We start from the raw sequence: 25844 nt of genomic DNA, 5'->3' as shown, positions 1-25844 counted from the left end.
TGTAAAGGCACACTGGTGCTCGCTTGGAGGCTAGGTTGGAAGGGAAAGACTGAAGGCAGGGAGACTAACAAAGAGTTGCTACAGCTGTCCTGGTGAGAAATGCTGGAGGCTGGAACTAGTGCATAGTCCAAACCGTGGAGAGAATTTAGTGAGTCCTCTGGTGAAACAACGGTACAGAATAAAACAAGTGAAGAATTTTTCCTAAGACATTGTTTGTCTTAGGACAAACAATTGGTTAGGTGAGAAAGACAGAAGAAGTAGGAAAAGTCAAGGATAACTTCCAGGTTTCTGGCTGAGACAAACGGGTAGGTGATGGTGCCAACTGCTGGAGCAGAGTTTTTTCTCCTGCTGTCTTAGCCAGCTGAGGCTGCCATATCAAAATATCCTGGAATGTGTGGCTTAAGCAAGTGAAACACCAGAGTTTTCTCTCTCTCCTATAAGCACTCACTGAGGAGAGGCCACATAACGAGACAGTGGGCATCTACCAGAAAGAGAACGAGGTCTCATCAGAAACAAACTGTGTTTTTACCTTGACCTTGGACTCCCAGTTTCCAAAACTGCAATGTATTTACAGGCAGAGAGAGAGAAGAAGCTCTCTGGTATAATTTTTGTAGGGCACTAATCCCATCAGTCCCAGGGCCCCACCCTCATGATCTCATCTGACCCTAATTACCTTCCAAAGGGTACATTTCCAAATGCCATCACCTTAGGGTTAGGGCTTCAATATATGATTTGGGAGGATACAGTCGGTCTACAACACTACTGAAAAGAGATGAATAATCATGCCATGTATCCCAGCCATCTCCTTGTCCCAATTGAGTTGAGCCTCTTTGATGATTTCAGGAGGAGGCTTGCAAGCACATTTGTTTACATTCATTCTTCTATCCTTCTATCGATGGGGGGAGGTGGTGGAAATGAAACCTCAGTGGGAAAGTTTGGGCTAAGCTGTGAGTTAATAGTGAAGAGCTTCTGACACAAGCATGGAAAACTAACCTCTTGAGGACCCAATCTATGTGAGGCCTTGAACTGGAAACAGGATGTCAGCTGAATTTGATGCACCTCTGTCCTCAAGAATCTCACTTTGTAGATCCAGGGGAGACTTTCTCTGGTCAGACTCGAGTCATGGACCACTTGCTTCTGGATAAGAAGATTGTTAGAGATGATCCTGTCACTCTCCTCTCTGGGACAGAACTGCATCTAATTCCTCAGGCAAGGGACAGTCTGCTTGCTTGACTCCTAAGTGGTTTGTTAGGATGAATCATGTCCCAGTTCTCTAAGAGGGTTTACTTGTTGGAAAGAGTGTTCTCTTTGATCTCATGGCTTAGAGTGTAGGTTTTGTCCAGTTAATCATGTAGCTGGCATCAAGCTTTGTCAGCTTTTATTTTTTTATTTTACTTATTTTTTTTGAGGCTATATGGCATTCAAAGGACTTGGGCACTGGCCCTGTAGCCAACATGGCTTCATTTCAACAACAGCTGGAACCTGAATCTTTTTTCAGCCCCTTGATAATAACTGATCATTCAGTCTGGTCTATTCTAAAGTGTCTCTCAGATGTAAGAGGTGACAGAAAGGGTAGGCCTTTAAAAGAACATACTTCCTTCTCCTGAGAGATTCCCACATGGTTGAAAGAGCCATCCTGATGGACTATGCCGCCTAATCCTTTCCAGTTACAAAGCACATTCATTCTACCATCACCTTAACTTCTCAAATCAGCTCTGAGAGGTAGAAAGTGTGAGGTAGGTGGGTTTAATTTTACAAAAGGGAAATTTTAACACTGGTTAAAGGGTTTACCCAATGTCTCAGAGGGTAGGAGCTGTGAAACAAACTCACATTTAATGATGTGCCAGATTCTTTCTTACTAACTTAGTTAATCCATAAACAAACCCAGTGGAATAGGTATCATTGTGCCCGTTTGAAAGATGAAGACATTGAATCACAAGAGATTTAAATCACAGTTTCAAAGTTCTACAAACCATAGGTAGCTAAGACAACACTGACTCCCTAGTCTTCTATTAGCTAATCCAGTGTTCTTATTGGTTATGCTGCATTTAAACTCTCCAAGCCTGACTATAATGAGGAAAATAGTATTTCTGCTTAGTTGGATTTTGGGTAAAAAGAGCCACAAGTGGAAAAGTTGGTTGTTCTCCCTATTTATAGATAGACTTGGATTTTTTTTCCTTCATATACAAAATGAGCAAGACTCAGAGACATGAACCCACTATCCCTTGCACTCTTTCAGAAGGCTAGCATTCCAACAATCAGGCATTGTAAACCAAGCGAGACTCTCCAAGCTTGATTGCATTGTTCAAGACCACAGGCCAGGGTAGAAGCCCCTTCATGAAGAGAGCCGTGTCTTCTCTGATTGTTGTTTATTTTCCTCTTCTTGTGTGCTCTGTGGTCTGGCAAGGAGCTGCGTACCTCAAAGGGAAGGCACCACAGTGGCAAACCTCAGTTCTTCGTCCGAGGAAGCCCAACGCAGTTTCTCAGGCTGACAGAAATTATAATCTACATGAACTGAAATCAGTGAACCTATCTGACAGAGCATTTGCCAAGTCCAAAGACATGCAGACCCAAGATAACAGAACAGGTAGACATTCTTCTGAAAACTGAAAGAATGGGGCAAAAGCTGTCATCTCAGCAGCCTCTGGCCTCCTTTCCTGACCCTCCCTCTTGGGACCCCTGATTGTTTGCTCACAGTTACTCATGGGGTCCCTGGATCTCAGCTCTGAATGAAAGTGAAAGGGAGGGAGGCTAGGGCTGTTGTAGGGTAGGAGCCCAGGAGCTCCATCTCATTTAATCTCTATTAAACTCCTTCTTTGAGAAGTGGCTGTTAGAGCCCATCTTATAGCTGGAAAAACTGAGGCTCTAAGAGGTCTCTGGTGGCTCAGTGGTAAAGAATCTGCCTGCTAATGCAGGAGATGCAGATTCGATCCCTGGGTTGGGAAGATCCCCTGGAAAAGGAAATAGTAACCCACTCCAGTATTCTTGCCTGGAGAATCCCATTGACAGAGGAGTCTGGAGGGCTCCAGTCCATGAGGTCACAAAAAAGCTTGACATGACATAGTGACTAAACAATAGTAACAATAACAAGAGGTATGGTACTTTGTCTAAGTTAACTGGCTAAGCTTGCGTTTGAGCCTGAATCTGATTGCCTGCTAAACCTGTATACTCTCAATCATTTTATATTACCAGTTGGCACACACATAGCACTTTCTATTCTATTCTATTTCATTTCATTCCATTTCATTTTTATCCTATTCTACTGTAATTAATGGCTATGTAGAGCCAAACCTTTTCTCTCCAGTAGACATGAACAGTTTAAAAGCAATGATCCTCTTACTCAACCCTTCATCTCTCACCAGACCCAAAAGGGGACCTTGTACATAGTTGATAACCCAATAATTGCTTGCTTTTATTGATTTAAACACTCAGATGTGCATTTATCCCATGATTGTTTCTGCCCCAAAGTCAAAACCCACTGGCCATGGGTGGCATTTCCCTGTACCTAGAGCTGATGACTCTTTCTGTTCTAATAAGATTTCTTGCCCATCCTCTTGGGTAACAGCAGCAGCATTCAGGAAGTAAACCCTCTAACCCAACCCAGCTCTAATCAGAGATGCAAAGGGAAGCTAGATTATCTGGAGCAGGTTATACAGGATAGTGGTGCTTTGGACTCTACAAATTCCCAAATCCATGTTGCAAGGTCTGTTTTCAATCTTCAGGCATTGTAGGCATCTCCTGGGGCTATGAGAAGAATGCTCTCATTTTAGGACAGAGTATAGCCAACAGCCAACTTGGCAAGGGCCAGAGGGATATAAATTCAGAGTGACAACCTAAGGAACATGGTTTTAATAGAAATATACTTCTATTTCTTCTCCAATCACATGTTGACTGTCTGTTTGCATGGAGAAACCTGAACTAAAATGAGGATAGTCAGAACTGGTAATTGAGGGGCTCTGCTTTTCCCCTAAAGCTCTCCTGTCCTCCAGATGACAACTATGAGAGATCACTTGGGTGGCTGGGGACTTAGTGAAGTCAGCATTACAGAGCAGCCAGGGGAAATGTAGGTATGATTTGCTTTATACCATGGAGTACAATTCTGACAAAATTCATTCAACATCATGTTAACAAATACCAGGACGGTATTGGGCACATGTTAGGTGGCAGTGTTTCAAAGGTGAATAAGATACCTCCTTGAGGAGCTTGTAATCCAGTGGAGGAGACAGACATATGAAGAATTACCCATATTCTTTTTGTATTGCCTGTGTCACAATATACATCTTTGGACATGGGATGGGAAGTAGAGAGAAGGCAACCTCACAGAGAATGCCTAGGAGTTTTCAGGATGAAGAAGGGGGAAAAAACATTCCAGAAAGACAGAGACACTAAAAAAAAAAAAATAGGGTGTCTTGGGAACTAACAATACAGTTTTAGGGCCAAGGTTGTGCTTTTGGACATGGTGGAAAAATAGAAGTCCCTGGGGAGTTATATGGAGTGAGATTATGAATGGCCTCACACACCACACTAAGAAGCTCAGGCTGTCCCCTATGGAACAGCATGAAAGAGACATGGTCAGAAGAGCTCCGTGGAACAATTGCCATGTGGTAGGTGAATGAGATGGGGATGCTGGAGAAAAAAAAAAAAAGAAAAAACAGAAATGGGGTTGATGTGGTGTTACAAAGAGATGATGAGGCAGGCAGGACAATGGGACTGAAGAGACTGGAAGGACTGGGGAGATAGATAAGAGGCCTCCTTCATTGATTTCTATGATGTTATCCCTCAGAGAAATCACTTATTGCCAACAAAAGACCTTGCCTGGGTACCAGAACCTCAGTATGGCTACTTCTCTTACCCTGAGATTCTATGGTAAAGAGAAATGTAGAGTTTCAGAAAAGCAGATCCTTACATACACACAGAGTTTACTGTTTATAAGATTTTTTTCATGTGTATTATCTGTCATCACAGGAGTCCTAGAAAGTATACATTATTCATATTTAAGATTGTTTTTGTTTTTCTGATTATAAAAAAATTATAGAAATAACAATTGTTGAATGCCTGAAATACTTTTAAAAAAGTAGGAAACCAGAATTGGCCTAGTACTCAGATGGATAGTTAGTTAACATGTTGGTAAACCAGTTGCTTATAATACAGTGCTAAGTGAAAAAAAATACAAAAATATATTTCAATTCCAATTTTATAACAGATTTTTTTTTAGATTTTATTGTGATTAAAAAATTGGGATTTAAATATAAATAAACTTTTTTTTCTTAGCATTAGATTACAAGCATTTTTTATGTTGATAAATCAAATTCAAAAGCCTAATTTTTCATTGCTGCATTATATTTTCATATACAGGTGTGCTGAAATTTACTATTATCAGCTGCTAGGTGTTGTTGAAGGACATGTAGGTTATTTCCATGGATGGGAATTTTTACTCTCATGAGTAAAAATTGTTTTGTTGAATATGTTTTGCTTAATACCTCTAGCATACATTTTCCCTGTTTATTTCTAATTATTTCCTATGAATAAATTCTTAAAAGTGGAATCTCTGGGTGAAAGGATATGTGCATTTCAAAAATGGTATTAGTTGTCAAATTGCTAGGGCTTCTCTTGTGGCTCAGCTGGTAAAGAATCCACCTGCAATGTGGGAAACCTGGGTTCAATCCCTGGGTTGGAAAGATCCCCTGCAGAAGGGAAAGGCTACCCACTCCAGTATTCTGGCCTGGAGAATTCCGTGGACTACAGTCCATGGGGTCACAAAGAGTTGGACATGACTGAGCGACTTTCACTTTCACTTTCTTTCATTGTTGATTCCAATTTGCTAGACTTACCCACAGTGAATTAGCCAGCCCATATTAACCACTTTCATCAGCACCAATCATTCTTTTAAAAAATCTTTGTCAATCTGAAACACATAAATGATATCGCACTGTTAGGTTACTGTGAGTGTCCTCATCACATATGTGGTGAGTTCTTTTTCTCACTTTAGGGATAAGGGTTAGTCACCTGCCTGGACCATAGATTCAGTAAGTGTCTGAGGATGGACTCCTCCGGCAGTGCTCTTCCCACTGTGTGTTGATACTGTCTCTGGTGTGGGAAGACTCGCCCCGACTTCGCCATGTTGACGGCGCTTCCTTTCATTGGGGTCACACCCTCAGGAGCTTCGGCCTGCATGTCAAGGCAAGAACACGCCCTGTCTCCCGAGGGCCAGTGGCTCCCTCAACCTGTTGGAGGTCCCAGCGTCAGGGACAGTTCATGCCATGCTGTGGGTGGAGGCCCCAGATATAGTATGTGCTTAGGTGGGTGGTGGTTCCCATCGAAGCCGAGATGGACAATGACAGGAGGAACTGAACCCCGTGTTCCTTCAGAAAGGAAAACTTGGGTTGTTAGCCCGCTGCCGAAAACCTGTCCTTGTTCCCTCACTGCTTCTAGGGTCTGGTCTGGACTTTGCAGTCTGACCCGCAAGGCCCTGAGAACCTGGCCCGGCCTGCCTCCACCCCAGGGTCCACACCAGGGTGTCTCACACCAACACTGCATCATCTGTCTCCACTTCATGTTGTCCTAGAACCTGCTTGTTTCTCTCCCTTCAGGCCTCAGTTTCAATGTCAACTTAAGAAGTTTTTCTTGCTACCACAGCCCTCTGAGCTTACCCCTCCTATAGTCCTCCTCTGGGAGTCAGACTGGCTGTCTACATATCTGCCTTCCTTCTGGGGAGAAGGGAACAAGTCTTACTCATTCCTGAGCCAGACACCTGCACAACCTTGGCTGAAGGTTGCACATCTACAGGTACATGGACTGAACGGACAGTCCCACAGAGAGCCTACAAGATTCCATTTGAGATCGGTCACAGGCTCCTTCATTCACTCGGCAAGTGTTCACTGAAGCGCTTCAACAAGTGAGGGGCTACCAGGCTCGGAGATGTTAATAGATACGCCTGCTCCAGCCCTGAGGCTCTCATTCACCAGTAGCTCCAAGTGTTGGCAGCTCTCAACTTTGTCTCTCTGTGGGAATGTCCTCAGCTGAAAAGAACCATTCAGCTGAAAGTTTCACCCCCTTCATCAAGGCAGCCTTCATCCAAGACAGGTCAATAGGAGGGTGTCCATTGAGGCCCCATCTGCTTGTCTCAATTTGGGACAACTCTGAAGGTTTGTCCCCAGCTCCAGAGTTCTCCACAGGGCCAGCTGAGTCCTTTTGGCCATGGCATTGCAGTACAAGTTCTGTCTGCCCAATCCTGTTTCCCTTACTCTCCCATCCCAATGAACCTCCCGGTAAACTCCCTGGATGCAAACTTCCCTCTCAGAGTCTGCTGGCTGGGGAACCCATCCTGCAATAGCGATAAGCAAAACAGGCATGATATGTGTTCTCACAGAGCTTTGGGGCTGGATTTGCCCATTAGTCCCACCTCTGTTTCTCCCCAAGGATAAACCAGAGGGCTTCCCCAATGGCTCAGCAGGTAAAAAATCTATCTGCAATGCAGGAGACACAGGTTCAATTCCTGGGTCTGGAAGATCCCTTGGAGAAGGAAATGGAAACCCACTCCAGTATTCTTGCCTGAGAATCCCATGGATAGAGGGGCCTGGCAGGTTACAGTCCACGGGATTGCAAAAGAGTTAGACTCTACTGAACAGTTGACTAAGCATAAGGATAAACCAAGGACATTCAGGCCCAGAATAGCTGTGCTCAATGTGACAGCTGCCAGTGGCCCAAGTAAAGACCTGTGCAGCCACACCATTCCCCAGGGCCATCACTAAGGCAAGAACGGGACTGAGTCAACAGCTTGCAATCATCCATACTTGTTCCATAAATCTGTTATTGAGTGTCCTCCTGTCTCCGGGTGCCAGGGCCAGATATCTATGGGGTAGCTCTTGACTTTCAAGACCATTTTCTTGAGGGAAAATGGACCCCAAAACCCAGTCAACTGGGGACATAACTGTCCCAACAAAGACCTGCAGAGTGCTGTGCGAGCCCAGAGAAGGAGGTGATGGCTTCCTAAGGGGGCAGGAAGGATCCCCAGGGAAGCAGGAGAAGGGGAGCTGGGTAAGGGTAGTGTTGATAGAAAAGAGAGGGGAAAGGAATTTCAGTTTGAAGGCGTGTCATGTAAAAGCGTGACTAGGAGTGAGGGAAAAGCAAACTTGGCGTTACTTCATGGAGCTGCACAACTGAATGAGGTTGTCTGCAAGGATAACCTATCTCTATATTATGCTGAGACTATAGAGAAACTGAGACTCTTGGAGGAGAAACAGTCATTAGAAGTGGGTCACTTGTGACTTGAACCTGATTCTTCTGACATCAAATCAGTGGCTCTGTTTAGTGCCCTGTCGCAAACACTGAGCTTTTTATTTTAACAGTCAGCATTGTATCCAATGAGGATTAAAAGGACTATAAAGTCAAAGCTTGGCTCTTGAAGCATTTATATGTAGCAATAAAAACATCAATAATAGCATGGGACAAATGCAGGAGTCCAGGCCCAAGCAAATGCCCTGGGTTCAGTACAGAGGTATGCCCCAGAAAACTGTCCTCAGACCTGTTCAGTATTTGGTACCAGTGATTTGGACAAAGACATATAAAGTCCACTTATCACAGCTATAGCTGACACACAGCTGGGAGGGAGAGAAGAAATGATTGATGACAAAATCAAACTATTAAATGATCTCAGTTGGCTGGAATGATGAGCCGACCTCATTCGGCATCCATGAGATGGAGTGCAGCAGGGGTCCATGTGAGGGCCAGAGCTTCCCTTCAGGCAGTCAGTTGTTCTAGAAGAGGAGAGGGTAGGCCCGCCTGACCGGCCATAAGGGAGGGACCTAGAGACTTCCTCAGACCTCAGTCTAACTTTGTTGTTATTGCTGTTCAGTCACTAAGTTGTGTCCCACTGGAGTGGGTTGACATTTCCTCCTCCAGGGGATCTTCCTCACCCAGGGATTGAACCTGCATCTCCTGTGTCTCCTGCATTGGCAGGTGGATTTTTTATTTTTTTTTTATTTTTTTTACTGCTGAACCAAACAGTGTAACAAACTAGGACATCTATGGCTGTGTGAAGATTATAGTCATAGTTGTAGCTCACCTTTAATAGGACATTTTATGAATTACCTTGGAGATGACTTAGTGGGACAGTTTATGAATCCCTCCAGTGGTGGCCTAGCAGTGAGGGCCAACATTGTCAGATGGAAGAGGAAGCTACTTCTGCACAGCTTCATCTGAGCAACAGTCCCGTGAGCTTACCCTCTGAGAGGTCCTGGACAGCAGAGAATATTAGCCAAGGACACGCTGGGACCCAACAGAAGGACTCACTCATATTCTGCCACTAACCAGGTGCGTGACTGGGCAAGTCATGAAGGCTTGACTTCTACACACACAAAAATACTGTATACAGCATAAATGGGCATTCCTGGTGGCTCAGACAGTAAAGAATCTGCCTGTAATGGAGAACTGGGTTTGATCCCTGGGTCAGGAAGATCTGGAGAAGGGAATGACTACTCATTCCAATATTCTTGCCTGGAGAATCCCATGGACAGAGGAGCCTGGTGGGCTACAGTCCATAGGGTCACAAAGAGTCAGACATGGCTGAACAACTAGCACATGTATAGCATAAAGCACAATTTTACATTCTATTTTTATTTTGAAATTTACAGAAATGTCCTTAAGTGACAGTTAGATTGTCAACTTTTTTGGAAAAGATGGTTTTTCTTTCTGAGATTCCATCTTTCTTTTTTTGAGGGGGTTGGCTGTTAAAATTCTCATTCTTTCATGAAATGTTTATGACAATTGATGGAAACTGTTTTTTAAGTGGGCTTCCCTGGTAGCTCAGCTGGTAAAGAATCTGCTTGCAATGCAAGAGACCCTGTTTCGAATCCTGGGTTGGGAGGATCTGCTGGAAAAGGGATAAGCTACCCACTCCAGTATTCGTGGGCTTCCCTTGTTATTATTTTCAATTGAATTACTTGAAAGGATACAAAAATTCCCTAGTCTATGAAATACAAAAAATACCTGAAAACAAATTTAGTAAAAATTTATGATTTTCATCCCTAAGGTAAGGAGGTAACTCTCCAATGTGGCTTGAGCAGAAGTCTTGGTTCTCCAGAATCTAATGTCAAATTCTGTGTCTAGCAATTGGCTGGGCACAACATGGAAAATATAAAAGGACAATCCCTGATTCCAGAGCTCTTAGCATCACATTTGGAAGGTTAAACAGGGGTTTGGAACAATTTGGTGTTTAGATGTTGCAGTGACACTAGCTGCCTGTTGACTACAGATGGATATACATTCAATTTAGCTCAGCATTCAAGGCTCTTTGTGGTCATCTTTCAACTAGTCCTAAGAACTTAATTCCTCTTCCTCTCCCTTGTAGCCTTAAACTCTGCGCTGGGAACTTCTTTGGAAGTCTAGATAAATATATACCTCCACCCACTAAAAAAATTTGTAAGACTGTGTATCATGTTACCACCACTTCTTAGAATCAGGTTCTGCCTGGTTGTGCACTTATCTGTATATTTCTTTTTCTTCCTTTCTCCTTAGACAGATGGTTGGCTGCACTGGAGCAGGAGCTAGAGCCTCTCTCTTCCTTTTGGTCCTAGCACAGCTAATAAATATGGGGTGAGTTGGATGGAACTGAACACTTCTCCCTAGTTCATCTGACTCAAATAATCCACACTAAATTACTGAGTCTTAAATGTGAGCAGGAAGCCTCAAAACATCAGATGTCACCTCCTACTTGCTGTCTCCCTACTTTAGACTCCCAACAAGCCTAAAATGGTCCTGAGTTGGTTTTCTTTGGCTGAAGCCATAACAAGACCTAAGATGTGAGTGGGAAGAAAAAAATAAAGTCAAGTTGTCAAATCTGAAAAGTGTTGGCAAGGTTCTTCTGATGTTTGGGCGGAAGACTTGTCCACCCCCACTTTATTGACTTAGGAAACTATGCCTCTTTTAAGACAATCCAGCATGGAGCTGCAGAACCCAGAGGCTAGACAAGCCAGTGGCCCTGGCTCCTGCTAATCATAGATGGATATACACACAACTTGGCTTGGCATTCAAGGCTCTCTGTGGTCTTAACCCCAAACTGCCCTTCCAACCTTCTTCCTTCTCCTCTTCAGCTCATCAACTTCAGCTCAGGGCAGCCCAGCCAACGTATGCAGTTCCCTGCACAGTGATAGGAAACAGAAGAGGCACTGGGGATAAAGAATGGAGAAGATCCGGGCCATTCCTTTGAGAGGAACAACATTAAGTGCTTCTCAGAAAGGTGTGAGGTTGGCCAAATAGGAAAGGAGAAGGCAGATGCAGGTAAGACTCTTGACCACACTGATGAAATTGGTGATGCCAAAGCAAAACTGGACTTGATTGTTGTAGGTTCTGTGGATGCCAAGTGAGGCACTTTTTCATATAAATTTACATTTATTTTCTAGTGATAATAATCACATTTGGTAAAATTACAGCATTTGCTTTATGGTAACCTTTGTCAAATCACTTGAGCTTCCCTGGTGGTTTATGGTAAAGAATCTGCCTGCAATACAGGAGACATGGATTCAATCCCTGGGTCAGAAAGATCCCCTGGAGGAGGTCATGGCAACTCACTCCAGCCTGGAGAATCCCCTGGACAGAGGAGCCTGGAGGGCTATAGTCCATAGCATCGCAAAGAGTCGGACATGACTGAAGCGATTTAGCGTGTACACAAGCACGTCAAATTATTTAATCTCTCCAAGCCATGTTTATTCATCGTTAAAATAGATGTCAACATGCATAGTAACTGCCTCAAACAGTGGCATCAACAGTGGATTAAAAAGTGCTTGACAAAAAAAAAAAAAAAAAAAAGTGCTTCACAAGCAACCTAGATATCCATCAACAGATGAATGGATAAAGAAGTTGTGGTACATAAATGGAATATTACTTAGCCATACAAAGAAATGAATTTGAGTCAGTTCTAGTGAGGTGGATGAACCTAGAGCCTGTTACAGAGAGTGAAGCTAGTCAGAAAGGGAAAAAATATCATATATTAATGCATATATATGGAATCTAGAAAAGTTGTACTGATGAAACTATTTGCAGGGCAGGAATAGAGAAACAGACGTAGAGAACAGACTGGTGGACACTGCTGGGGAAGGAGAGGGTAGGATGAATTGAGAGAGTAGCATCGAAACACATACATTACCAAATAGATAGCTAGTGGGAAGTTGCTGTGTGATGCAGGGAGCTCAACCTAGTGCTCTGTGCCAACCTAGATGGGTAGGATGTGGTGGGCAGTGGGAGGGAGTTTCAAGAGGGAGGGGAAATATGTATACTTATGGTTGATTCACGTTTTTGTATGGCAGAAACCAACACAACATTGTAAAGAAATTATCCTCCAAATTAAGAAAAAGTGCTTCACAAGTTACTAGAGATTATTTTATTTTCACCAGTTTCTGCATGCATGGTATAAACTAGTGTTAGACTTCAGGGGAATGGAGTGGTGCCAAATAACTAGGACCTCTTCCAAGTCACATTCACGAATTGCTGGGTGACCCCACATACAACAATTTATTTTTCTATCCCTCCCTCATGCCTGATTTAGAAGGCAGGGGAGATTGTATCTGCCTTATATCTATGTCCTCCACAGATAGAGAAGATGATTTAGAGTCCAGGAGACAATGAGCACCTATGGGGAAAATAGAAGGCAAGATTTTTTGTCATGTTCTCTCTTCCTCTTGTTCCTTTTATTTTTTTCCCAGGCTTTGCCAAAAACAGTTTCTCATAATTTTCTTATTTTCTAAGGCTGGCAAGACCTCCTGCTTGGAAAACAAGAGTACTTAGCTGTTAGAATGACCTGTTTTTGATTGAAAACTTGGAGAAGCATGAAGAATATATTGAGGATGGAAGATGCATGTCTACCTTAGAAGCAAGCCCAGCACTAGGCCAACGGTTGGAATGGAAAGAGCATTAGAACTGGGGTCAGGACACCTGAGTTTGAATTCCTGTTCTGTTTTTCATTAGCTGTTTGACATTGAGCACATCACTTTACTTCTCTGGGTTCTTACTTTTCTTACATACAAAATAGTAATAGCACCATCTATCATAGAAGGTTTCATGTCCACATACATACACAGTATGTTTGCCCTTGTTGTAGCTCATGCACTTGGAAGATGATGTTGTGTAGAAAACTACTTAATCTCTGTAAATCCTTGATGCCCAATGCTTATCACTACCTTTTCATCTCTGTCTTCATTCACTACCCTAATAATCTAGTGTTTGATCGTCTTTAGTATCATCTATGCGTTTATGACTCTCATCTGCCGGGATGCTCTATTTCAACTTGAATGTCCAATAAGCATCTCAAAATTAACATGTGCAGCACTGAACACCCAGTCTATCCTCCCTAGCCTGCTTCACCTATGGTCATCTCCCTCTCTGCTAACAGCAGCTTCTTTCAGCTGCTTTTAGTAGCATTATTTGTTTGTTTGTTTTTTAAACTTTTTATTGTGTGTTGAAGTATAGCCATTTAACAATATTGTGATAGCTTGAGATGAACAGAACAGATGCTCAGCCATACATACACATGTATCCTTTCTTGGAGCCTTTCTTGACTGCTCTCTCTCAAACCCACATTCAAACCAGCAGCAAATTTGGGAGGAACTCGCCACTCCTCATCACCTCCAATGTCATCATCTCAATCAAAGAAATCTTTGTCTCTCATCTGAATTCCTGCAGCAGCCTCCTGACTAGTCTCTCTGCTTCAGCACCTGCTCAGGCAGCCAGGGTCATCCTGTTTAAAAAAATTAAAAGACAAATCTAATCCTGTCACTTCTCTTTTGAAAACCTTTCCAAGACATTCCACTTCAACAGAGTCAAGCCAAGTTCCTTCTTAAGCATCACCCGCCCTGGCAGCCTGGCCACCCCCATACCTTCCTGGTTCCCTTCACTCCAGCTCCGCTAGTCTCTGGAGCACCCCAGACTTCCACTCCAGGGGCTTCTTCCACTTTCAGTATTAGCCTCCCCGATAGGTCTATGTCTCACTCTCTCACCTTCTTCGATTTTTGTCCATATGTCACCTTCCCAGCAAGGCCTTCCTTGACCATCCCACTTAAAATTGCATCTCAATCCCTGCTCCCTCAACACCTTTCCCTAGTTGCTTGTATCCATGGCATGTTCTACCTCCCAACACTCTATGCTTTACTTACAACTAGAATGTAAATTCCGTGACAGTAGGTGTGGTTTTTTTTTTTATTGTTTTGTTTACTGATTTATTCCTCTGTAACCATGTCTGGCCCCATAGCAGGTACTTCATAAATATTTGTTGAATGAATGCATGAATAGGGCAAGCTACTAAAAAATAAGGAGAATCAGCACATATAGTCTTGGAAACAGTCATTGGTTACATTATCTCCACGTTACACACTAATAAACGGAAGCTCGGAGAGATGAACTAATTTGTTTATGTTTATACAGTGGGTGTGTTTATGGTCAGAAGAAATCAGGCTCACAATTTTCAAATCCATATTCTTTCTATTACACTATGAAGCAGGATACATGTGAAAAAGATCCTAAAGTTTCAGCTTCAATTTTTTTCTTTCAGTTGCTGGCCTGGCCTCCTTGTCCTTCAGGCTTCATCCTCTGTCGGGATGGTTGGTTAAGAGGATGCATACATACCTCAGTGCAAATCCTACAGAAATTTGTCCTGCGTGCTGAGCCTTGGCTCTGTGCCCAGAAAGAACCTTCTCTGCCCCCTCTCAACTGGGGCACGAGAGTGTGGACAACCGGGCCAGCGAGGGCTGACGTTTCATGCAAACGTCTCTGCTTTTGAGGAGTCCTTTGCCTTCATGTCCCGGTCCCTCCTCCCCCACCAGGCAGGCTCCCGTGTCTAGTCTTCTGAAACAACTTTTTTTTTTCCTTTCTTCACACAGCTTTTGTCTTCTGCACTCAGTTTGACGTTGCGTCTGGCCACATGGGCCATGCCGGCTATTTTTACTGACAGCAGCCACCAGCCCATATGTTTCCCATTACCACAAACTGTTACCTTCTTTGAAACCATTTTGTAAATGAGCGGGACTGCAGACAACCAGGAGGTCAAGTCCACGTGGCCACTCACAGGGCTCCCAGGATTGGCCTGGACAGGTATGTTGGTCTTGATGAATGTCTTTGAAACCAAATTGGGTTGGACAAAATGCTGATTAATTACCTCATGTTTTTTTTTTTTTTTTCTTTTTTTAAATCCCCTTCTCCTCCTCTGTGTTCAGTTCAGTAGGTTTTCAACAGGGTCAAGTTTCAAAGGCAGGCTGTTTTTTATAGGGACATGAACTTGAGTTTTGTTTCTTTCCATTTGGGGAGCTTGCTGCAGGATGAAATCTTGATGGGAGATGAGGCACGTTAACCCCACAGGGAGGGATGCACAGTGACATGCGTCTGTCAGTGCAAAGTAGAGAGATGTATGATGTGATGAGCGGGGTCCTGAGCTTTCCCTTCCTCCCGGAAGAAGATGAGCGACTCCAGGGCTTTGATACTAACACCTCCTTCATCATGTAGAACACTGGAATTCACAAAACATCTCGAACACACCATTTTATTTGAGCCTCACCATATTGTTGTGATATTGCGCTTTTCGTTTTCATTTTACAAATGAGGAAACTGAGCGTCCAGTGGCTAACTGGCTTGCCTGAAGCTGTGGCCAGTAAGAGTCTGAAAAGAGATTTAACCTCAGCTCCAAGATCACAGGCCAGAGCTCAGGCCCCAACAGAACAGTTGCCTGAGTGACTTGAAACAAAACCAGGTAGGGCTTATTCAGAGAAGCAGCTAGCAGCTCACAGTGGAGCCTGATGGGGCTTGTTGCAGCAAAACTGGAAGCTGGCACTGAGACCCAGGCTCACGGGGTACTATAAAGCTGCCGCCACTCTGGCTGGATGACATTGAAATAGATGCAGACAAAGGGCTTCTTCCTGCAGGGCAGAATGTCACCGGATCAGGGCCCAGGAGCTGTTGTCATGCACTGAGGGTAAGCCTTCCAGGGAAGGAGATAGCTGAAAGGAGACCTCAGGGCTGAGAATGAGATTGGATGCTGGCCCAAGTGACTTCCAGCCTGACCATCTGTGACTCAGGATGGACCCACCTACCAGGCCGTACAAGGTATTCTTGGCTCCTCTCTCCCTTTCCTACAGTTTTCCAGTCCTTTTAGCTTCTCAGATGTACACAGCTCTTTCCTGCTTCAAGGTTTCTGGGTGTGGCATTCTTATTACCTAGAACACTCTTCCCTATTCTTTGCAAACCAGACTTTCCACAAGAATGTCCCCATCTCAGAAAATCCTTCCTTGGCCACTGAAATGGGTCAGATAGTGAGTGCAGCCCCCTGCCCCCAAACAAGATATGTTTATGTCCCAACATTATGTCCTAATATGTTTCCCAACCGGAAACTCTGAAGGTGACCTTGGAAAACAGGTCTTTGCAGGTATAATTAAGTTCATCCTGAAAGGAGATAATCCTAGATTTAGGGTGAATGTTAAATCTAATGACAGGTGGTCTTATAAGAAGAGGAGAAAACACAGAGACACACAGGAAGAAGGTACGAAGGTGATGTGCAGATGGAGGTAGAAACTGCAGTGAGAAGCCAAGCCAGGCAAGGCTGACAGCCACCAGAAGCAGGACAAGGCAAGGAAGGAGGCTCCTCCCCTGGAAACTTCAGAGGGAGCGCAGGCCTGCTGACCCCTGGATTTCAGGCGTCTGGTCTCTATAACTGTGAGAAATAAATTTCTCTTGTTTAGTAGCCACCAACCGTGTGGTGATTTGTTATAGCAGCCCTGGGATCTAATTTAAGCAGCACCCCCACCCTCCACATACACAAGGACTCACTAGTCATTCCCTTTTGATCCTCTCATGTCAATGATCAATTTCCAAATAAACCATCATCTGGAATGACTTGTGCACTGTCCTTATTCCCACTTCTTTAGGGCAGAGACCAAGCCCATGTCATCCTTCTCACACTCAGGCAGCTCCCAACACATTCCTAGGTACAGAGTTTGTTATTTAATCACTGAGTCGTGTCTGACTCTTTGCAACCCCATGGGCTGTAGCCCACCAGGCTCCTCTGTCCACAAGAGTCTCCAGGCAAGAACAGTGGAGTGGGTTGCCCTGCCCTTCTCCTGGGGATCCTCCCAACCCAGGGATTGAACCTGGGTGTCCTGCACTGGCAGATGGATTCTTTACCACGGAGCCACCTGGAAAGTCCAGGTACAGAGTAAGTGCTCAAAAATACTTAAGAAATAAATAAGGTCTGAGTTTTCTAGCTTCATATCTCTGCCTTCACTTCACTCCAACACACTCCTCACTGCCCTCCCACTTCTCAGCTCTTTCACACAGACAGCTCCCCCAGCCCAGAAGGCTGCCCGGTCCTTCTTTACCTGCTGTATTCCAGCTAGTTCTCCAAGGTGAAGTACAGAGCCTTCCAGTGTAAAAGAGAGATTGGGAGGCCTGATTTCTTGGCTGACTTCCCACAGGCTCCATGCTCTTTGGGAGGCCAGGACCATGCCTTGTTCACCCTGTAATCCAGCACCCAGCACAAGGCTTAGCGTAGAACATACACTTCATACAAGTGTGTTAACTCAATGAGTTCACAGAAAGGGGCTGTTATGTTTAAAATTTTTTTTTAAATATATTTTTTAAAATATATTTTATTTTTCAGATTTACAGACAAATTAAGAAGACAGTACAGAGTTTCCATATACCCTGCACCCAGTTTTCCCTTTTATTAGCGTCTTATGTTAGTATGACACTTTTGCTATAATTAATGAACCAATACTGATCTATTACGAGTAATCAGAGTTCAGATTTCCTTGTTTTATGCTTAATTTTTTTCTGTTGTTGTTATTCCAAGATCCTATCTAGGACACCACATTATATTTAGTCATCATTTCTCCTTGGGCTCCTCTTTTTTTCTTTCAAATCATTTAGTCTCAACTTGACATTGAAAAAAAAAACTTTTTTTCAGTTTTACTGAGGAGTAATTGATATATATGTATATAATATACATATATCACTGTATAAATTTAAAGTGTACAGAATTAAGTTCTGATTTACATATATTGTGAAATGATTATCACAACGGGTTTAGATAACATCTCTCATCTCATATAGATATGCTAAAGAGAAAAAAGCAACTTAAAAATGTATAAATGTTACAAGAGACAAAGGTTTAACACCTCCACTCCTCCTTTTCATCCTCTCCCCAAAACTTTGCCATACTTCAAATTATATCAACAACTAGTGTTTGCATCATTATAAGACTGTAAATATTATTCACTGTAGAACCCATTAGAATACTGTGATTGCGTGTTCCTATTTTTTAACTGAAGTATAATTGACTTGCAAGACTGTTAGTTCCTGGTGTACAACATAGTGATTCTATTCTTCAGTACACTGCAAAATGCTCACCACAGTAAGTCTAGTTACTATTAAGTATGTCACTGCCCAAAGTTATTATAATATGATTGTCTATAATCTCCACTCTGTACATTTTGTCCCTGTGACTCATTTATTTTGTAACTGGAAGGTTTCACCTCTTAATCTGCCCCCTCCTTTCACTCATCCCCTCTTTAGGTTCATTTTGACTGTGACAGTTCCAGGCTTTCTATGTTTTTGATGACCTTGATGTTTTGAGGAGTACTGGTCAGGTATTTTGCAGCATGCCTCCATATTGGACTTTAATATTTTTCTCATGATTAGACTGGGCTTATGAGTTTGTAAGAGGATGATCTCACAGATATAAAGTGCTACATCATATCATTACATCATACCAAGCATTTGTACTACCAACATGATTTATCATTGTTGATGTTTACCTTGATCGCCTTTACTGAGGTAGTATACATCAGGTTTCTCCATTGTATTCTTTTCCCCTCTTTCTATACTGTAGCCTTAAAGGAAATTGCTATCAGAAACTATATTTCATTTTTAAGCTATAATTATGCTTTAATAAGTAGTACCCTAAGTCATATCTACCACTAATTAATCGTCATGACACTCTAAATGGGAAACTGAGAGTCAGGGAGTTTAAACTATATTCCCAAGGTCATATAGTTAATAAGAATGGAGATAAATTCAGTTTTATCTGATTCCACAGTCTGACCTCCATGCCCTTTTTATACTGTTATCCTTCAGTACTAATCCGCTACATTTTTACCATGGTCTTCTAAGTGTCCTGGGTCTTGCTCCAGTGAGAGTGAAATGGAAATCAAGACTGGCAGAGCGATAATTTACCATCTACACTGTCCTTGAAAGCAGATTAACATGCAGATCTAGTCGACACACCAACATAAACCTCTTTATGTCCCCCAGCCCCAACACCATGAGCAAGAGTCCCAAACTCACATCAGCTCTGCTTGGGAAATCAGACTGCAGCTTCGGCAAGCTAGCTCAGCTACATAACACATTCCAAGCTGAGAGGATTGGAAGGGCAGAAAGTGCTTTAGGATTATTTTTAAGGGTATAGGGAAGGAATCCAGTATAACATCCCAAACCTCAAGTGACTTGAAGGCCCAGAGACAGAAAGTGACTCACCAAAGGCCACAGGGAGATACTGACAGAGCTGGAATTAGAAATAATGTCTTCAGTTTGGCACAGGTCTGTTTGGCACACATCTTCTAAGAAGATGTGAAGTCATGGCTGATCATTGTATGCACTTAGCAGACTTCATTGTTAAGAGCAGGGCCTGAGAAATGAACTTCCCATCACTGGTGCGCCATTGTCTTCACAACAATCTGGTGCCATTTGGGGGGCAGTGTTGGGATATATAACTAATCTCCTATGAGCCTCATCTGTTATCCATGAGAAAAACCCTTAGCCTTCTAGGTTAGCCAGGACCAACAGGGGAAGGAACCACACAACAGGGTATATAAAAAGTTTGGAAAGCACCAAATAAAAAGGAGGAGATTCAATGATCCAAAATTTGCTATCTGCCCTTTTAACAGGAAAACATCCTGTTTCTCACTGAGGCTATTTCTAGAGCTTGGATGAGGACCAGTGAGACACAAACAGCCCAGTGGTCCATATGACCACAAACAGAAATCAGGTAACATGCATTGGACATCTTTCCTTTTACAGGGTTCTGTGAGATTACAATATCAAGGACTACCATGATAAATTAAAGATATCAAAAACTGTTCAGAGAAGATAGTAGATTCTTTTTAAAGTATTTGTGTAATGGGCTCCAGTTTCATCCACAAAACCCACTGCAATGTTGTGAAGTAATTAGCCTCCAACTAATAAAAATAAATGAAAAAAAAAAAGAAGCTAAAGTATTTGTATAATAACAAACTCCATAGTGACAAGCATTTGTGGAGAAATTTCTCTTCTATATCATCTCATGGGTATCTTCCACTGAACTTGACATGACTGTCCCTATTTTACAGAGGAATAAATTAAAGCTTAGAAAAGTTAAATCTCTTGCCCAAAGCCATGAAGTTGAAGCTGGATTCAAGATTTCATGAATTTACATGTTGTCCTAGTGCAGGGGCCATGTTAATCTTCTTTGCATCATTGTAATTTTAGTTTAAGTGCTGCCAAAGCGAGCACACCGTAACTGCTTTCACGGGAGTTTTCTCTCTCAATCTATGAGCTTCCCGAGGGCAGGAGTTGGTCTGATCCATTTCCACCAACCTAGCACTGCCTTGCATGGCACAATGGAGATATCTGACTAGTGCTGGTTAGATGAACAAATGAATAATGAATGGATGACAATTGATGAGATGGATTGAATTCTATCTTCTTGGGACTTTTCTTTATGGGGTAAACCTCAAAGTTCTTTTCAAGTATAAATATAAATACTATGCAGAAAGAATCTCCAGAAATAACAACGATGTAGGAACACAACGGATCACTTGCTCAGTGGGTCTGAGAAGGTTGATGTTCAACCGCTAAGTCATGTCTGACTCCTTGAGACCCCATGGACTGCAGCACACCAGGCTACCCTATCTTTCACCATCTCCCAAAGTTTGCTCAAACTCAAGTCCATTGAGTCAGTGATGCCATCCAACCATCCCATCCTCTGCTGCCACCTTCTCCTCCTGCCCTCAATCTTTCCCAGCATCAACATCTTTTCCAATGAGTCAGCTCTTTGCATCAGGTGGCCAAGGTACTGGAGCTTCAGCATCAGTCCTTCTTTTAAATATTCAGTGTTGAAAAAAAAATATTCAGGGTTGAGTGGGTAGAGAACTCTTTTTGATAATGGATCAAATGGATACAGTGGGAAGACAACACCACCATGACAATCAATTTTTGAGGGACAATGATTGAAAGAGTTGTGTATTGAAGCAAAATATCATGAGATTATAGCAACAGATGGAGAAAATACAAAAAATGCAAATGATATTTTAAAAGCCTAAATTCTGAGCAATAATCAACTTCAAAGTAAGAAACCAAAGGACAGGGAGGATTAAACAAGGGGGTCAGTGGAAGATGCATTTTGCTTCCTCTCCAGGGAGGGCTAAACCTGGAAAGTGCCCCCTGCTCACTAAAGGGCAGATTCTGAATGTGAGACAAATTAGGGTGTTTCCAGATGACAAGCAAGTTCCATCAGCCAGTCAAGGAAGGCCACTCATACTCCCGTTTTCAAGACACGTTTTGCTTAAAAACAAACTAAATGAGCTCTCCTAATATATGGTTTCTGGTAAAAGACATGACCACAGGCTCAGCTCACCTTCCCCGTTTCCATTCTCTCTCCAGGATCAAGAGTCAGGGATGAGAAATGGGTGGAGGGTGCAGGGAGGAGGGGCAGGACTGAGGTTTCTCAGAGAACATTGCTGGGGGGAAGAGGAAATAATACTGGCAAGAAAAGCCACCCTACTGTGCATTGGGCATGGCATGAAATGTTTCTACCTTGTTGTTTTTAGTCGCTCAGTCATGTCTGACTCTTTGCGACTTCATGGACTGTAGCCGGCCAGGCTCCTCTGTCCATGGAATTTTCTAAGCAAGAATATGAGATGTGTTGTCATTTCCACCTCCAGGGCACCTTCCCGACACAGGCATCAAACCCGTGTCTCCTGCATTGGCAGCTGGATCCGTTACCACGGAGTCGTCTGGGAAGTCCCTTCTCAGGTTAGAAACCTTCAATGCTTCTCATTGTCTAGAACAGCACTCTGACAGTGGAAATGGTCTGTGTCTGCAGTGCCCAATACAGTCGCCACTAGACATATCTGGCTATTGAACACTTGAATTATTGCTTTTACCACTGAATTTTTTATTTTATTTGAATTAACTTGAATAGCCTCATGTGGCTAGTAATTACCATGTTAGACGGTGCACATCTAACATCCCACATCTTTAGACTGACAATGAGACCCTTCCAGACCTAATACACAGTGACAGCCCTTCCCCCTCAATTTTAGACGTGTTATAACTTGGGGTTAAGACAGGACATGTGATGTCAGCAGGCAGAAGGGAAGGGAAGAGAAGATATTCTTATGACTTTAAGTCATAACTCTCTTCTAGGTCCAGCTATACTTCTCTTGTGCAGGTACCCCATCCCCCCAGCCCCCGACCCCTCCATGCCCCCTTCTCTTCCCTCTCTGTCGTAACGTGGCCCTGTTCTGTTGGCCTCAGCCAGACTTTGGACTCTGTCCCACCTCCGCTTACCTCCTGTAGAATTAGATTCTGTTGGTCTTGGCAGCAACCTTGAGGCTACACTTGCTCCTCTACCAGCGCTAATTAGTTACTAAACAAACAGCAAGAGAGCCTCAGGGAAGGCCCACATGCAGGACTTTCGGACCCGGTGGAAAATGTCAGGATGTAATGGAACTTCTGCTCTGAATCTCGTCTGGAGAATGAAATGTTAGAGAGAGCCAGATCCTGAGACACGTGAGGAGAATAGGAGAACGGAGCGCAGTTCTCCTTGGAGCCTCCTCATCTTTGCTATGTCACGGGGAGGCGAGAAAAATTCATGCGGATGGGCAGGGCCAGGACACTGCTTAGCTAAAACCTCCCTTTGTTCTGGGTTTTGCTCTGTGGGTTGATGGACCCCGTGCTCTTGATGGAAGTTTTATGTTTGTGGATGGTTCAGGAGAGGTAAAAGTGATGAAGATTCCTCTAAAATGTGGAACACCTAATGTGGGACAGGACATTACAGCCACGTGGGCTGCCTGGGGTCAGGGCTCACTTCAAACACACTCCTAATCAGAGGAGCTGCAGCCCAGAGTGGGGACGCCCCTTGCCAAGTATGTGGAACATGTTAGTGGCCAAGGATTCTGGGCCTTAGAACCCGGGATTCCATTTTTTTTTTTTTTTTTGGTCTATAACATAGATGAACTTTATTTTTTTTAATTTATTTATTTTAATTGGAAGCTAATTACTTTACAATACTGTAGTGGTTTTGCCATACATTGACATGAATCTACCATGGGTGTACTTGTGTTCCCCATCCTGAACCCCCCTCCCACCACCCTCCCCATCCCATCCCTCTGGGTCATCCCAGTGCACCAGCCCCGAGCACCCTGTCTCATGCATCAAACCTGGACTGGCGGTCTGTTTCACATATGATAATATACATGTTTCAATGCTATTCTCTCAACTCATCCCACCCTCGCCTTCTCCCACAGAGTCCAAAAGACTATACATCTGTGTCTCTTTTGCTGTCTTGCATATAGGAGCCCAGGGTTCCTTGACTCCCAGGTAACTGCTTTTCCTGTTGTAGCTAAACAACAGAGGGAATGCACAAGAAAACACAAGCTGGGATTTCCCTGGGGGTCCAGTGGTTGAGAATCCACCTGCCAATGCAGAGGACTCCGGTTCAATCCTTGGTCCAGGAAGATCCTACATGCTGTAGGGCAACTAAGCCCATGAGCCACAACTCCTGAGCCCGCACTCTAGAGCCGAGGCTCTGCAACAAGAGGAGCCACTGCAATGAGAAACCTATTCATCACAACTAGAGAGTAGCCCTCGGTTGTCACAACTAGAGAAAGCCCATGTGCAGCAAGGAAGACCCAACACAGCCAAAAAAATAACTCAAAAAAGAAAACGCAAACTGACTTTCTTTCTTAATGGCCTCTCCTTCCAGCCTTACAAATGTCCCTGGCAGAGAGAAGGGAGATTGAGCGGTTTGCCATAAGCTCTGAGGTTGTCACACCTTCTCAATGGGGTGGACTGGGAAAAGCTCAGAAGTGAGGGGCAAATAACCTGGAGACAACCCAGATTCTTTCCATATTTTTTGCTCCTGATTCTCAGCGTATTGCTTAACTTTCTGGGCTTCAGCCTTCCCATGTGAAGTGGGGCTGGTAAACCTGATCTCGCAGGCAATTTATGGGGGTTAAATGAGATGATGGATGTATGGTAGCTAATTTAACAGCTCTGTTTATCAAACTGAGCAGCTGCCCTGCTCCTGCTGTGGGGATTCAGAGGTGCCACCTAGATGCCTGGGAGGTGGCAGATGTTCATTATGGTCAGTTGGTAGGAGATGGTGGGGGTGGGGATGCCAGTGAAGGCATCCCTGACCCAAGCAGTAGTCCTCACCCCACGCACCCTTGCTTCAGGCTGGGCTGGGCTCCTGCTGCCTCTGCCCCTCCCCCTCCCACCAGTGAGATGATGTTTTTATTTACTTTGTTTGTTTTTTGTTTATAAACCTGGGCTCCTGGGAGAAGCCAGATCCCAAAGCAGGTCCTAGACGTGAAGGTCAGCACCCAAGCATGGGTGCTGAACAGGTACCCAAGGATCATAACATGAGAGAAACCCCAGGCTGAGTGAGAAGGCCCCCATGTGATGCTGAGAACTGTGCCTCATACCCCTCTGGCTGGAGTGAAAAGTGGGCTGCACATGTGTGGGATGGGGCACGCGGAGTGATTGTGAGCTTTCTGTGACGGTATGAATGTGTAGAAAGGTGAGAAGGGAGAGGGAGTCCACTTGGGCAGCTGTTGTGACAAGCCAGGTAAAAATAGAGAGGGAGGAAACCACATCACTTGGGGTGAGAAGGAGGGGAGGTACCGTTTAGGAGAACAGTCAGGGAGGCGGAATCCAGAGGACTTGGCGACTGGATGCGGGAGACCAGGGAGAGGGAGGAATGGAATGGTTGCTAGGACACCAGCTGGGGGCGGGGCTGGCCACCTGGTGATGCTGTTCATTCAAAGAGGGAATTGAAAAGGTGGAAGGGGATTTCATATTTCATATAAAAAATTTCATATAAAAATTTCATATTTTATTTGAAATGGAACAGGGGTTTTCCCTTTCCCAAGTGGAGAGAAAATGAGACCTCAGCTTTCCTGGAAGGCTTTGCTAAGAAATTCCCTGTCTTCAGGAAACAGAAAGAAATTCCAAAATCATGCAAATGGGGCTGGGCCAGGGACAGGGAATGTGCATGCACAAGACTTCTTTTTTTCTTCCTCCTCCACTTACTCTTACCTCTACAGAACTACTACCTTCTCCCCTGTCTTACGGACTCATAGACACTTCTGGACAGACCCTTTTCATAGCTGGAGAATCTGACCACAATAAAGAGATATACCCATATACCTCTGTGTGCGTGTGTGAATGAAGTTGCTTCAGTAGTGTCTGACTCTCTGCGACCCTATAGACCATAGCCCGGAGAAGGCAATGGCACCCCACTCCAGTACTGTTGCCTGGAGAATCCCATGGATGGAGAAGCCTGTGGTGGGCGGCAGTCCATGGGGTTGCTAGGAGTTGGACATGACTGAGCAACTTCACTTTCACTTTTCACTTTCCTGCATTGGAGAAGGAAATGGAAACCCACTCCAGTGTTCTTGCCTAGAGAATCCCAGGGACAGAGGAGCCTGGTGGGCTGCCGTCTATGGGGTTGCACAGAGTTGGACACGACTGAAGTGACTTAGCAGCAGGAGCAGCAGCAGCAGACCATAGCCCAGCAGGCTCCTCTGTCCACGGGATTCTCTTGGCAAGAA

At 43.9% G+C, this 25844-nt stretch overlaps 1 long non-coding RNA gene and 1 other non-coding gene across 3 annotated transcripts; one reads left to right on the top strand and one right to left on the bottom strand.

Moving 5' to 3' along the window:
- Positions 1 to 15007: 15007 nt before the first annotated feature.
- LOC122710184 lies at positions 15008 to 16839 on the top strand. 2 transcript variants are annotated; one of them, XR_006345843.1, is made up of 3 exons: positions 15008 to 15078; positions 15903 to 16083; positions 16470 to 16839. It is a non-coding gene; the product is annotated as an uncharacterized LOC122710184 (long non-coding RNA). The 2 variants fall into 2 exon arrangements; XR_006345842.1 differs by lacking the exon at positions 15008 to 15078 and adding an exon at positions 15582 to 15730.
- A 3574-nt stretch (positions 16840 to 20413) lies between these two features.
- On the bottom strand, positions 20414 to 20520 carry LOC122673095. The gene has a single exon (XR_006334586.1). It is a non-coding gene; the product is annotated as a U6 spliceosomal RNA (small nuclear RNA).
- Between the last annotated feature and the right edge of the window lie 5324 nt (positions 20521 to 25844).

The sequence above is a fragment of the Cervus elaphus genome, chromosome 16 (genome assembly GCF_910594005.1).
Source record: "Cervus elaphus chromosome 16, mCerEla1.1, whole genome shotgun sequence".
In the NCBI taxonomy this organism is placed as follows: domain Eukaryota; kingdom Metazoa; phylum Chordata; class Mammalia; order Artiodactyla; family Cervidae; genus Cervus; species Cervus elaphus.
Note: the sequence above shows the minus strand (reverse complement) of the source record. Positions and strands in the feature narration are given on the sequence as shown.